The sequence below is a fragment of the Salmo trutta genome, chromosome 30 (genome assembly GCF_901001165.1).
Source record: "Salmo trutta chromosome 30, fSalTru1.1, whole genome shotgun sequence".
Lineage (NCBI taxonomy): Eukaryota > Metazoa > Chordata > Actinopteri > Salmoniformes > Salmonidae > Salmo > Salmo trutta.
In genome coordinates, this window is record NC_042986.1 from 4,282,137 (window position 1) to 4,296,504 (window position 14,368).

The 14,368-nt window shown below is 41.5% G+C and overlaps 1 pseudogene; it reads left to right on the forward strand.

Annotated features, from left to right (window-relative positions):
• LOC115168846 (serine/threonine-protein kinase mTOR-like) overlaps nt 1-14,368 on the forward strand; it is a 104,312-nt pseudogene that overhangs the window by 69,062 nt on the left and 20,882 nt on the right.

Genomic DNA, 14,368 nt, shown 5'->3' on the forward strand with positions numbered 1-14,368 from the left:
CCGACCGGCTCCATTCGACCTCATGTAGCAAATGTTTTTCTTGTGTTTTTTTACATTGGATGTAGGTAGAGACTCAGAGCTACAAAATGGTATATCATACATTGCAGTTGAGAAACAATGGGGAAGTAATTCTGCTATGAAAGTTGATAAAGGTTTGAGAAAATGTTTTGGTACACCTACTGGAGAGCTCTTCTTGTCTACACCTATTCAGCATCGTTCACACCCTCTTAGGCCTTAGCCCCACCCATCTCTTTAAGGATTCACATGTGAGGCCATGTGCTGAACAGAGTGAGTAAGGTGGTATAGTAATAAAGCAAAGATTTCAAGATTAAAAGTGGTTTAAGTAGTAGCCTACAATGAGGAAAAAACTCCACTTAAAAATGCAGTTTATCTAGTCCTTGGCCTATATCTGAATCTGACCTTGGTGCAGGTCATGTTGTTCTTCACATTCCCATCTCTGGTGAACACCCACTATATCAAATAAAATCAAAGTGCATTTGTGACATGCACAGGATACAGAAGGTGTAAATGGTACAGTGAAATGGTCACTTGCCAGATAAAAATATTGAATACATTTTGAATTAAAAGCAACCCCCAGTAAAATACTATGAGTAAAAGTCTAAAAGTATTTGGTTTTAAGTGTATATAAGTATCAAAAGTAAATGGAATTGCTAAAATGTACTTAAAAATATCAACCATTTAAAATTCCTTATATTAAGGAACAATTATTTATTTTATTTTTTATTGACGGATAGCCAGAAGCACACTCCAACACTCAGACATAATTTAAAAACAAAGCATTTGTGTTTAGTGAGTCCGCTAGATCAGAGGCAATAGGGATGTTCTCTTGACAAGTGTGTGAGTTGGACCATTTTCCTGTCAAAATGTAACGAGTACTTTTGGGTGTCAGGGAAAATTTAAGGAGTAAATAGTACATTTATTTTCTTTAGGAATGAAGTGAAGTAAATAGTAAAGTACAGGTACCCAAAACAACTACTTAAGCAGTACGTTAAAGTATTTTTACTTAAGTACTTTACACCACTGATGAAATACAATAATCACTTTAGGCTATAGCTAGCAATGCGAATGGATTTCTGATACGAATAATATTAATACACAGATCATAAACATACTGTAAACATTCAGAAAAGAGATTAAACCATTCCCCCTCAAATACAGTCACTGATTACCAAAACAAGTCACAAATGTCCCTGCCTCTTGATCCTGGTTGATGTATCAACAACTATCTGTAAGTTATGAGCAGTCAGCTGTTAACACACCAAGTAGGTCACTGCCAGCAAGCGTTTGGCATCGCTTGATAAAACAATTATAAAAAAATTAGCCAATCAGCATTGAGCTGAGCTTAACTGTGGGTTGTCCTGGTGCAGAAAAACACCCCCCAAGAGAGGCCAGTTTAGTTTTGGCTTCTGACCAATCAAATCATTTCCTTGCAAAACGTAATTTTCAAAAAAACATGTAGGTTGTCTGCTTGTGGTGATGTCCTGCACTAGCTAGCTTGCTAAATCTGCCCTTTTCTAAACCATCGATGGAGATGGTAATTTGGACTTGTGGTTTTGACTTAATTCTCTGTAGAGGCCAATGATTATGATGGATATTCTGATCTAACCATATATGAATATGTACCACGGCCAGAGACATGTCAAACAGCTTTCACTTTTCCACTTTCCGCACTCTTGGAACATTTTGAAAGCCTTAACCCAATGAGTCCCACCGATTTGCACTTCTAACCTCTTTTAAACGTGTGATTGAGCTACAGAATTCTGGGTTGTACCATTGGATTCGTCTGTTTTTTCTGCGATTAGTGGGGGCTGAGTGAGTGGTGTTTGTGAGCCAAAGGCGGATCCCGAAAGGGCCCGAGGCCAGGTCTTTTTGCAAAAATAACTGTAGAGTCCGAATGGCTTATTAAATTACTATCTATGAAAAGCTGAGACACACACACACACACATGGAACATGTTTTGCTCTATGACGCTCACAAGCTATACAAGAGTCGTTAGAAAGCAAGTGGCTCTTCTACATAGAGGATAATAGGAAATCCAAGGACAGTGTCTGTAATACTGTAATAAGCTCACATGGTTACTGTCACAAACTCCACACAGTTGTCACTGACTATTTGGATATTAATTTCCCACTGAACAAGTCATTTCTGTACTTAAAGCATTCATATAAATACATTATTATCAGGTTTTTGCTTTGGCAGATCTTTTTTTCATTGACATTTATCAATAAAACTCATGGATGCAACTGTTTATATCACATTGTTTTGTGTTCTACTTGTAACCCGGGTTGTCCTGAAAAGAAAATGGTAAAACACTTAATTTTGAGGCTAAATATAAATGCTGGACATGCAGATAGAAATAAGATAAATGAAAAGCCGATTTTTGCTGGGGTCTCGGGACTGATAGGGTTAACAGAGTCAAGGAGTCTAACACCAAAAGGCAACCATTATATTAAGAAACCCAATGTTAGTTTGTGGACTCACGATCTAGGGATTCAGTCTGTATTCTTCTAGCCTCATTAGAGGGATTGCCTTATCTGACTCCAGCCCTGCTATATAGCTATCAACCAGTGCTTGCCATAGCTTCCCCCAATAACACTGCAATTTCAGAGGGGCGAAAGGGCAGTGTCGTCGGACTCAAACAACAGAACATATCTCTGTCACCGTATAATTTCTTCAGCATATTTTGAAGGAGTGCATTGTGGAGGCTTTGTTTTCTCTTTCTGGCAGATGGATCAGGTCCATCTGTATCTGCCCCCCCCCCCCCATGCCTCCCCCATCAAGGAAGCCGACACTGCCCATTGCTTGAAGTCTCTTTAAAGACCACTTCAAATAACTTTTCCTCTCCTCACATGCTGCTCCTCCTGATTCAGGCGTGGCCTACACGTGCAATTCTTGGCTCTCGACCTGAACCTTGGTGAAAAGTCTAGACAAAATCGCCCACTAGCATAGAATGTGCTGTCACTTTCCAGTTTTTTTGTCAGTGGTCATTATCGAAGGTGAAGCCGATACATTACAGACAAGGTGAAGTCGATACTGCCAGAAAACCAAGCCAAGCTGCAGATGAACAATTATAATGGGGCTTTGAAGAGGTCGTATCATCAGGATGGGAAGTTCCAGAGACTCCTCAACCTGAAAGAGCTCCAGGGCACTTCTTTGTCAATAAACCTATTTTGAGTGTTGAACTGAAAACCGTCCACTGCGTGTGTGTACAGTTTCCACCATGATTATGTAAAACACATTGAAGAAATACTCAATCTGAAAAATATGTGCGCAATACTCAATCTGAAAAACTGCACCTCAATTCAATGGAACCTGATCCCTAATTTCCCCAAACTGATTTTTAATATAACTCTAACAAAAGCACAATGTTGTGTAATTTTGTACAGGTTTTTCTGTCAAACTTTTGCCACTATTAGTCCTAAGAGGATACTGTCACGGTCGTCGCAAGGAGTGGACCAAAATGCAGAGGATATATTGATCATCTTCTTATTTATTGAAGGAAAAACACTTAAACAAAACAAACGACGAAAACAGTCCCGTAAGGTGCACAGACTATACAGGAAACAACCACCCAGAAAACTAACCCAACTAAATATGGCCTCCAATTTGAGGAAACGACATCCAGCTGCCTCTAATTGGAGATCCTACCAAAACCCCAACATAGAAATAAAAGAACTAGATACACACATAGAAATAGAAAATGTAGAACATAAAAAAAACCGAACCACACAAAACAAACACCCCCTGCCACGCCCTGACCAAACTACAATAACAAATAACCCCTTTTACTGGTCAGGACGTGACAGATACTTTCCTGATTACTGCAGATTAGGTTCAGTAATTCTGTCTTTCTCTCCTTCACACACACTTTATGGTCTGTGGCAGAATTGACAACATTTTTCTTGAGGATTATATTGTGTCTCATTAAAACCAAAAGCCAATCTACTCAGTGGTATAGAAAAAACAAGACGATTGCGTGAGAATAATAGTGTTTTGTTTCTCTATGTGGATGCTTTAATGGACCAGAGAGTTCAGCATGTCTTGCTTTTGTAAAAGTTAAGTCTCTCAATACTTGTATGTATGATACACTTTTAAATTGGTAAAGCAATGTATCAAATCAAAGCAACTGTAATTTATACATATTTTTTATCACACAATATAGACTGACCCTCAAGATGATTCACCTATATTTTCAACCATGATTTATGTAACATGGTAAGCTGTTCGTGCCACTCTTTCCTTGAGTGTAGTGATTCCCTCCAGTGTTCAATTACAGGGGTTCTACCTTAGTTATATTAATCATGAGAGCCAAGAGGCAACACTTAGTCAATGTTTCTGATTAGCCCAGGTAACTGAATACTTTTACCATGACTAGAAATATTGAATGGTTGCCCGCCAACGGTTTAATTTAACTGTATGATTTGTTATTTTCTGACATGATAAACGACAATAGGACCGAAGACTCTGTTTTTTTGTAATATGTAGTATCTGGGATCTACATCTGTTTATATTAGTTACTATGCTGTTACTAAGCAGTAATGTATCACGGCAGTGTTACGTTACTACACCTAATAGGAAATGCACATGCTCACTTGTGTGCCGGGGGCTGTAGAGCACAAGGGGTTTTGACTAAACGAAAACGAACTGTACTCCCGTCTCCTGCCTGATCATTTCTCCACAACACAAATATTACATAATAAAGGGCTGAGCTCTGTCTTTAGGGACTATCTGGACATGTGTGGTCAAATTAGATGGGCTCTGTATGTTTAGTGAAAAAAAGGATTGCATGAATTTGGTCTGTGCAGTACGATTACATTTGATTTTCATTGTGGTTTCTACTAAGCCCTGTGTCTCAAAGCACTTAACAAAAGTCTAAAGCCCCTGGTCTCTTATAAACCTAAGGTAACAATGGCAGCCAGGGAACAACCTCAAATTCTGGGTCTGAGTGGAAAAATCTCCAGGAGAATCAGAAAAAGATGCTTGAGCCCAATCTATAGCCAGTATAGAAAGAGCTCACAGTTCTTATGACTTCAAGGGGCAGTCAGTCACAACAGGGGTAGCTAGCTACAGCCACTCAGTACAGTTACAGCTTTTTCCAGTGACTTTTTGGTGGCTGGGATAATGCCTCACAGGGGTAAAACAGAGGGGAACTTCAGCCTGTTAATGACTCTGGGCCATATTTCCAGCAAGGAAGTGGCTTGGCTGGATGGTTGTCTTGTAAGGTGGCTGGCTGAGTCCTCACCGTGGAGCATATTATGTGAGCCCTGTCATCTGGTTGTGTTTAGATTTTGTGTTTAAAGCTGGGGCTATGGCTATGACTGAGGGACACTGTTACTTATTCCAATTCGTCAATAGACCTCATCTGGGGAGCTTTAGCGCTGTGTGTGTGTGTGTGATTTAGTTTTTCTTTGTTTTTGATTTGTCCTTCAAGGTATTTGCTGATTAACCCTAACCACTAGAGGTTGTAATTTAGGGGATGAATAAAAATGACTCAAGGAAATCAGTACCTGTGTGGGAGCATCAATCTTAAACAACAAAGTCTATATCCTGTAAATAGCCTTTTGGCTAGTCATTGTTTCTTGGAGAAAACATTTACAATTTACAATCACAACCGGCCGTGATTGGGAGTCCCATAGGTCATCCGGGTTTGGCCGGGGTAGGCCGTCATTGTAAATAAGAATTTGTTCTTAACTGACTTGTCTAGTTAAATAAAACAAAATAATAATAATAATAATAAAAAAAACTATTGGACACTAAACTATTGAGAATTTCTCTCGTTCTATCTTGCACAGACAGACTGACAGACACAGACAGACAAACTGAATTGATGCCTCCTTCCATGTTATGCAACTGCACCTTTTCTGTCCAGTTTGATTTCCCTTAGTCACTTGACTCTTGCCCCTGTGGTGCTGCATTATACAAAAAAATCGGAAAACGCACTGTTATCAGTCTCGCCCACTTTTTGGAAAGTATGATCAAAGGCCATTATAGTATAAAGGGACTGTTATGAAACTTTTGGGTCCTACTATTTCTCTAGCTTGCGAATTACAGTTACAACACAGCATCTGAGATAATTTATCGATATCCAACCCACTATAAATCTTGAAATCACACGATAAAAATGTGGTCCACTTACCCTATGAACACTTTCCCTGTGTTCACCTGTTTGCCTACTTGTTCTACACCTCAATTAGGAAGGTTATATTATATCTGATAAAGAGAAGTGTGGGGGTTGAGGTACTATACAGCCTTGCAATAAATACAGGCAGACATATCCGCCATGACCGTATGCTGCTACTGTATTTTTTGTCTACTAATTTCATCCCAATATCCTGTCATACCAGTGCCACATACTGTAGGTAAAGCACTCCACTGCCCTAGTCTATGAAAGGTATTCATGCTCCTGAATAGCCTTAAAATGCCAAACTTGTTATTTGGAAATTATGGTATGAAATATAAATTATAGTCCCGATATAGATGGATAGAGTGCCACAGGGATCAATCACAACACTGCACTGTCGAGCGGCAAGTGAGATGAGCCTCTTTGATGCGTGAGTTACTGTCAATCGCATATGGCTGACGTTTCCTCCTCTTGCATAAGGTCCTTCACGAAAGGGAAATTAAACCACAAAAGTATGAAACTCTTCTTATTCACGAACATTACATTTTTGATTACTTAATTTTCCAATAGTTTTTTATAGAGTTTTGTGGTGACACAAGTGGTGCGTTTGATACTGGCCGTGTCCGACTACCCATACTTGCATCCTATTTAGTAAGCCGTTTGTGTACACGAAAAAAAGAGTGTTTAATACTATGTGACATTTCGAAAATTGGGTATACTTTAAATGCCCGGATTGTTTTTACTAATTTCGGCTTTTCATCTAGTAGAATTCGCTGCAAATTGTTCAGGAATTTCACAGCCACTATGCATTGGAAGGGGGGGTGTTTTGAAAGTTAGATATCTTGAAGTAAACAACAACACAACTTGGAAGATGGTGAATAGCGAAGCTTTTGCAGTGATGTTCAAACATAAGTCATTTTTGTTCTCCTTAAAATTATCACGACTATGTCATTGTAACATTACATCTTTTAAAACAGATCTGCAGCCTGCTGCCTGCCATGCCTTTAGCTAGCTAGCTATCTATGTGCTTTAGTAGGACTAGAAGTTATACCTGTTTGAACAGTAAGATTATCTACAGGATTACTTGCTTGCTGTTGAGCAACAGCTTAATATTTAAGATTAGCCTAGTTAGCTAGCTAGCTACTTGTTGTAAATACCAGGGCTTGTTTTCAAACTGTTTACAGGGTCACATGACAATACCAGGCATTGGCGAACACGGCAGAAGAAATTACCATCTTGTGGAGGGCTACTCTGGGAACCAGCCTGAGTCGTGTAGCCACTGGACTTCTCCTTCACAATGTGTGGCACCCACTTGGGTGATGCCTCAGCAGCTCTGAGCACCAGAAAGCTCACCACACACAGTTCAGAGTAGCCAGTCTTCCTCATTACGAGGCCTCAGCATTGTATTCCTCTTCTGCCTCTCCCATTCCTCTCAGTCTTCAGGTGACTCTTCAATTGATACATATGTAGTAGGCCTGCGGTACAAGCTTACGCCAAATACACTATATATACAAAAGTATGTGGACACCCCTTCAATTTAGTGGATTCTATTTCAGCCACACCCATTGCTGGCAGGTGTATAACATCGAGCCACAGCCATGTAATCTCCATAGACAAACATTGGTAGTAGAATGGCCTTACTGAAGAGCTCAGTGACTTTCAACATGCCACCGATGTCAGTTCATCAAATTTCTGCTGTAAGTGCTGTTATTGTGAAGTGGTAGGCCACACAAGTTCACAGAGTGGGACCGCCGAGTGCTGAAACGCGTAAAAATCGCCTGTCCTCAGTTGCAACACTCACTACCGGGTTCAAAACTGCCTCTGGAAGCAACGTCAGCAAAATAATTGTTTGTCGGGAGCTTCATGAAATGGGGTTCCATGGCCGAGCAGCCGCAAACAAGCCTAAGATCACCATGCGCAATGCCAAGCGTCGTCTGGAGTGGTGTAAAGTTTGACGCCATTGGACGTTGAAGCAGTGGATACTCGTTATCTGGAGTGATGAATCACACTTCACCATTTGGCAATCCGATGGACGAATCTGGGTTTGGTGGATGCCAGGTAAACGCTGCCTGCCCCAATGCATAGTGCCAACTGTAAAGTTTGGTGGAGGAGGAATAATGGTCTAGGGCTGTTTTTCATGGTTTGGTCTAGGCCCTTAGTTCCAGTGCTACATCATACAATGACATTCTAGACAATTCTGTGCTTCCAACTTTGTAGCAACAGTTTGGGGAAGGCCCTTTCTTGTTTCAGCATGACAATGCCCCCATCCACAAGGTCCATACAGAAATGGTTTGTCGAGATCGGTGTGGTCGAACTTGACTGGCCTGCACAGAGCCCTGACCTCAACCCCATCGAGCACCTTTGGGATAAATTGGAATGCCGACTGTGAGCCAGGCCTAATCGCCCAACATCGGTGCCCGACCTCACTAATGCTCTTGTGGCTGAATGGAAGCAAGTCCCTGCAGCAATCTTCCAATATCTAGTGGAAAGCCTTCCCAGAAGAGTGGAGGCTGTTATATCAGCAAAGGGGGACCAACTCCATATTAATGCCCATGATTTTGGAATGAGATGTTCGACGAGCAGGTGTCCACATACTTTTGGTAATGTGGTGTATGTCGTTAGCCCAAAACAACTCGAAAGGTCACTGGGTGGGGCTACAAAGGTTATTTTACCGTTCATATGAAGCCATAACTGGGTGCAACAAGACAACAGGGAACTCAGATTTTTTGGGGGGCTCCGACTGCGAAAATATTTTCTTTCCAGTCATCCAACTCGGTATTACAAGCCAGAAACTCGTCATCATCCTAGAGCTCTGACTTCTCCGACCTTAACATCACCGACGTCACGATTTTTCCCAGTCTGAGCTTGTTTTGTTTCCGAATTCCCAGTTGTCTTGAACACACCAAAAGTATGTATTTCGGCCGTGGGGCACTGCATACCTTTTACTAAACAGTACGTGCTAAATAGTACGTAGTATGATAAGTACACAGTATGCAGATTATGTAAGTAGTAGGCAATGCAGATTTCAAACATGGCTACTGTGTATAAGCATCTGAAGATAAATAAAGCCCATGCACTGTTAGTGCTCCCGATTGGCGCAGCAGTCTAAGGCACTGTATCTCTAGTGCTAGAGGTGTCACTACAGACACCCTGGTTCGAATCCAGGCTGTGTAGGCTGTCATTGTAAATACGAATTTGTTCTTAACTGACTTGCCTAGCTAAATAAAGGTTAAATAAAATAGTGCTTACCTGTGGTTCTAGAAAATGTGGACTCTATTTTACTTATTACTTACCGCATATTTAATGTTTGATATGCCCAATTTTGTATGAGAAAAATACTTATGGTTAGCAACAGCAGTGTTTGTGTGCAGATGACCCCTCCCTGGGTCTGGCCCTGACCCCAGGGCACTCTGGGATTCCTGACATATAGGCTCCAATGTCTTTCAACTCTCTCGCCTGCTGTCCTCAGGACCCCCCTTCCTTCAAATGCTACATTTTAACAGATGTATTGGCACTGCAAGCGTGGCTTTCCATAGTTGAGGAAATACTACAGAATTGTGTTTCAGATGAGTTCTTCCAGATGTATGGGGTTCTTAAACACACATTAGACAGCTGGGGGATCATTGTCAAGACCGGAAAGCAGACGACACGTAATTTATCTCCTAAATGTGACACATGCCGATGGGCTGGGCAAGCACATTTACCTTTCACAATATACACCTTTTCTGGGTGAAAAGAGAACATGTTTAACACACAAAAGCCAGTGAGTGAACACTCCAGTCGGCAATTGGCTTGTTCATGATTGCAAATTAGCAATGACCATTACTTGTATGGTTTGCAGGTAAAAGGAGTCCTGGGGGCTACTCTCAGATTTAAGGGCGACTTTATGACAACAATATCCCCTATGATTCGACAGGACCCCTGCTTTGTCACTCACCAGTGGCGTTTTTATTGGTTTGTTTTTTACAGCCTTTTGTGTCTGTAGGAGGTCATTGGTTGCCTGACGACTCAAACTGAATTCTTCAGCTGCTCTATTGTTCGCTACATACTTCAGTCTGAGGCTGCCATTATTGAAGTTGTTTGTGGTGACGTCAAAATGAGGGGTGTTGTACATAACAAAGTCCTCAGCGATAGGCTCATCACTAACTAATCAGACTGTCTAGAAAGCTGCTATACCCACATACGTTCTGGCTCTGGCCCAAAACATCGGTTTCTGGGACCAATCAGGTGGTCTAGAATACATTTCCATTCTGGAAAACGCCGGGGAGGTTCTCAGATCCAGACTCATTGCGGAGAAGAACTAACGTCTGTGGACGTGGCATAGCGTTTGGCAGGAGCAAGGAGTTTGGGTAGCCAGGCAAGGTCATTGGCCCTAACTTCACAAATCTACTTTAGTGCAAATGCATGTTTAAAGTCACAGTAAATTCAGCTGTACTTTTGGATTCATCACTTTTGCCCTTTCAGGATGTGCTGTAGGTTAGAAACCGTGTGTGATGACTTACGAATGGATTGCACCCATTTGATCAAACATAAGCACACATAGTTGGACTACTTTTCAGAAAACAAATTGGATGTACTTCTCTACTGATGATTCATAAATTAGACCCACTCTCAAAACATGCCTTCTCTCAGCAGACACATGGCTCTCAACCAGGGTTGTTCTGTGCCATCAGTCATACAATGATAGCATTTCCTGGCTCCCATTCCTTCCATTTCATAACTTCTGATTGTTGTATATATTTATGTGTGTGGGACCTCAGACGCTATCCATCACCCAGACAATGCTTAATTAGACTCAGGAGAGCTCCTGAGAGTTGGTTGCCAGATTTGGTATGGAAATTGCCTAAAAGCTGTCTCTTTGCTTCTGTCCGTCTCGTTCCAGCATCAATAAGAAACTGCAGCAGCCAGAGGCAGCATCTGGGGTCCTGGAGTATGCCATGAAGCACTTTGGTGAACTGGTAAGTGACTTCACTGACTTGTTCTCCATCCATCTCTATTGTACATACACTTTAAATTGTCCCTAGAAAGTGTCTCCTACCTCGAAACGCATCCCTTAACAACAGGATGAGCACCATTGTTTCAACATGGTCCACGGGAATTTCCTGTGCTCACTCTCCAACTTGTGGCGAGAGGATGTCTACTTCCATTGTCAATAGCTCTGTATGCATGGGTAGATATATTGGTATTTTTCTCCTATAGTTTATGGGAAAATAAAAATGTGTCAAAGTCACATACCTGATACTATTATTTCTACAATTTCTCCTTTCTCGAAATTATAAAATGCATGCCAAAAATCATACCAAAATCCCTTACCGTAGGAGTAATATACACACTATTTTGTCATGTCCCTGTGGGATTGCTTCACATGCCAAGTGGAAAGCCTGCTAATTGGCACTTTTTCACATTTGGGGCGTAGGTATCATATCAATATTAACTATTTTGTTATTTTTTGTAAAATTCTTGGCCAAGGTCTATTTCTCTTTGTTACCGATTTTCAGAAGCTCCTCTAACTGCGATATGTATTGCTCTCTTCTGTTATTCCTCAAAGTGTTTGATATTCTCCAGAGGGATCAGCTCCAGATATGAAATAACATTTTCTAAACAGAGGACATGCTTTGGAAGCCCTCACCCAAACCCACAACGCCAGGGTTGTGGGTTTGATTCCCACGGGGGACCAGTACAAAAAAAAAAAATAATGCATGAAATGAAATGTATGCATTCACTACTGTAAGTCGCTCTGGATAAGAGCGTCTGCTAAATGACTAAAATGTAAAAATGTAATGTAAATGTTTTGTAAATATAGATATAAATTATATACACTACCTGTCGAATGAGTACGTGTTCTAAAACATTTAAGGGTTTTTCTTTATTTTTACTATTTTCTACATTGTAGAATAATAGTGAAGACATCAAAACAATGAAATAACACATATGGAATCATGTAGTAACCTAAAAAAGTGTTAAACAAATCAAAATATATTTGAGATTTTTCAAATAGCCACCCTTTGCCTTGATGACAGCTTTACACACTCAAGTCCGGTCTCTAGCTGGGACACTGAAGGACATTCATAGATTTGTTCCAAAGCCACTCCATGAACAATTCCTTCGACCTCATGGCTTGGTTTTTGCTCTGATCTGAACTGTCAACTGTGGGACCTTATATAGACAGGTGTGTGCCTTTCAAAACCATGTCCAATCAATTGAATTTACCACAGGTGGACTCCAATCAAGTTGTAGAAACATCTCAAGGATAACCAGTGGAAACAGGATGCACCTGAGCTCAATTTCGAGTCTCATAGCAAATGTATTTAAATAAGGTGTTTTATTTTTAATACATTGGCAAAAATTTCTAAAAACCTGTTTTTGCTTTGTCATTATTGGATATTGTGATGTAGATTGAGTTTTTATTTTTATTCAATCCATTTTAGAATTTTTTTTTTTTTAAATATTTGTCACATGCGCCGAATACAACAGGTTTCACCTTACTCCGGTACCGCTTGCTATGTGGTAGCAGAGAGAACACTCTATGACTACATTTACATTTAAGTCATTTAGCAGACGCTCTTATCCAGAGCGACTTACAAATTGGACTAGGGTGGCTGGAGTCTTTGACAATTTGTAGGGCCTTCCTCTGACACCGCCTGGTATAGAGGTCCTGGATGGCAGGAAGCTTGGCCCCAGTGATGTATTGGTCAGTACGCACTACCCTCTGTAGTGCCTTGCGGTCAGACGCTGAACAGCTGCCATACCAGGCAGTGATGCAACCGGTCAGGATGCTCTCGATGGTGCAGCTGTAGAAACGTTTGAGGATCTGAGGACCCATGCCAAATCTTTTCAGTCTTCTGAGGGGATATAGGTTTTGTCGTGCACTCTTCACGACTGTCTTGGTGTGCTTTGACTATGTTAGTTTGTTGGTGATGTGGACACCAAGGAACTTGAAGCTCTCAACCTGCTCCATTACAGCCCCGTCGATGAAAATGGGGGCATGGTCGGTCCTCCTTTTCCTGTAGTCCACAATTATCTCCTTTGTCTTGATTACGTTGAAGGAGAGGTTGTTATCCTGACACCACACAGGCAGGTCTCTGACCTCCTCCCTATAGGCTGTGTTGTCATTGTTGGTGATCAGGCCTACCACTGTTGTCATCGGCAAACTTAATGATGGTGTTGGAGTTGTGCCTGGCAATGCAGTCATGAGTAAACAGGGAGTACAGAGAGGGACTGAGCACACACCCCCGAGGGGCCCCTGTGTTGAGGATCAGCGTGGCGGTTGTGTTGTTACCTACCCTTACCACCTGGGGGCGGCCTGTCAGGAAGTCTAGGATCCAGTTGCGGAGGGAGGTTCTTAGTCCCAGGGTCCTTAGCTTAGTGATGAGCTTTGAGGGCACTATGGTGTTGAACGCTGAGCTGTAGTCAACGAATAGCATTCCCACATAGGTGTTCCTTTTGTCCAGGTGGGAAAGGGCGTTGTGGAGTGCAATAAAGATTGCATCATCTGTGGCTCTGTTGGGGCGGTATGCAAATTGGAGTGGGTTTCTGGGATAATAGTGTTGATGTGAGCCATGACCAACCTTTCAAAGCACTTCATGGCTACAAACATGAGTGTTACGGGTCGGTAATCATTTAGGCAGGTTACCTTAGTGTTCTTGGGCACAGGGACTATGGTGGTCTGCTTGAAACATGTTGGTATTACAGACTTAGTCAGGGACAGGTTGAAAATGTCAGTGAAGACACTTGCAGTTGGTCAGCGCATGCTCGGAGTACACGTCCTGGTAATCTGTCTGGCCCTGTGGCCTTGTGAATGTTGACCTGTCGTCCGGAACATCGGATGCTCTCATGCATGTTTCAATGTGGCTTGCCTCGAAGTGAGCATAGAAGTTATTTAGCTCGTCTGGTAGGCTTGTGTCACTGGGCAGCTTGCGGCTGTGCTTCCCTTTGTAGTCCGTAATAGTTGTGAGTCCTTCTGGGTAAGTCTGTATGAGCTTTCCACACCTGGATTGTGCAACATTTGCCAATTATTATTTTCTAAATTCTTCAAGCTGGTTGTTGATAATTGCTAGACAACCATTTTCATGTCTTGCCATATTTCAATTTACGCTAAAAACTTTAATTCTGCCACTCAGGAACATTCACTGTCTTTTTGGTAAGCAACTCCAGTGTAGATTTGGCCTTGTGTTTGGGTTATTGTCATGCTGAAAGGTGTATTCATCTTCCAGTGTCTGGTGGAAA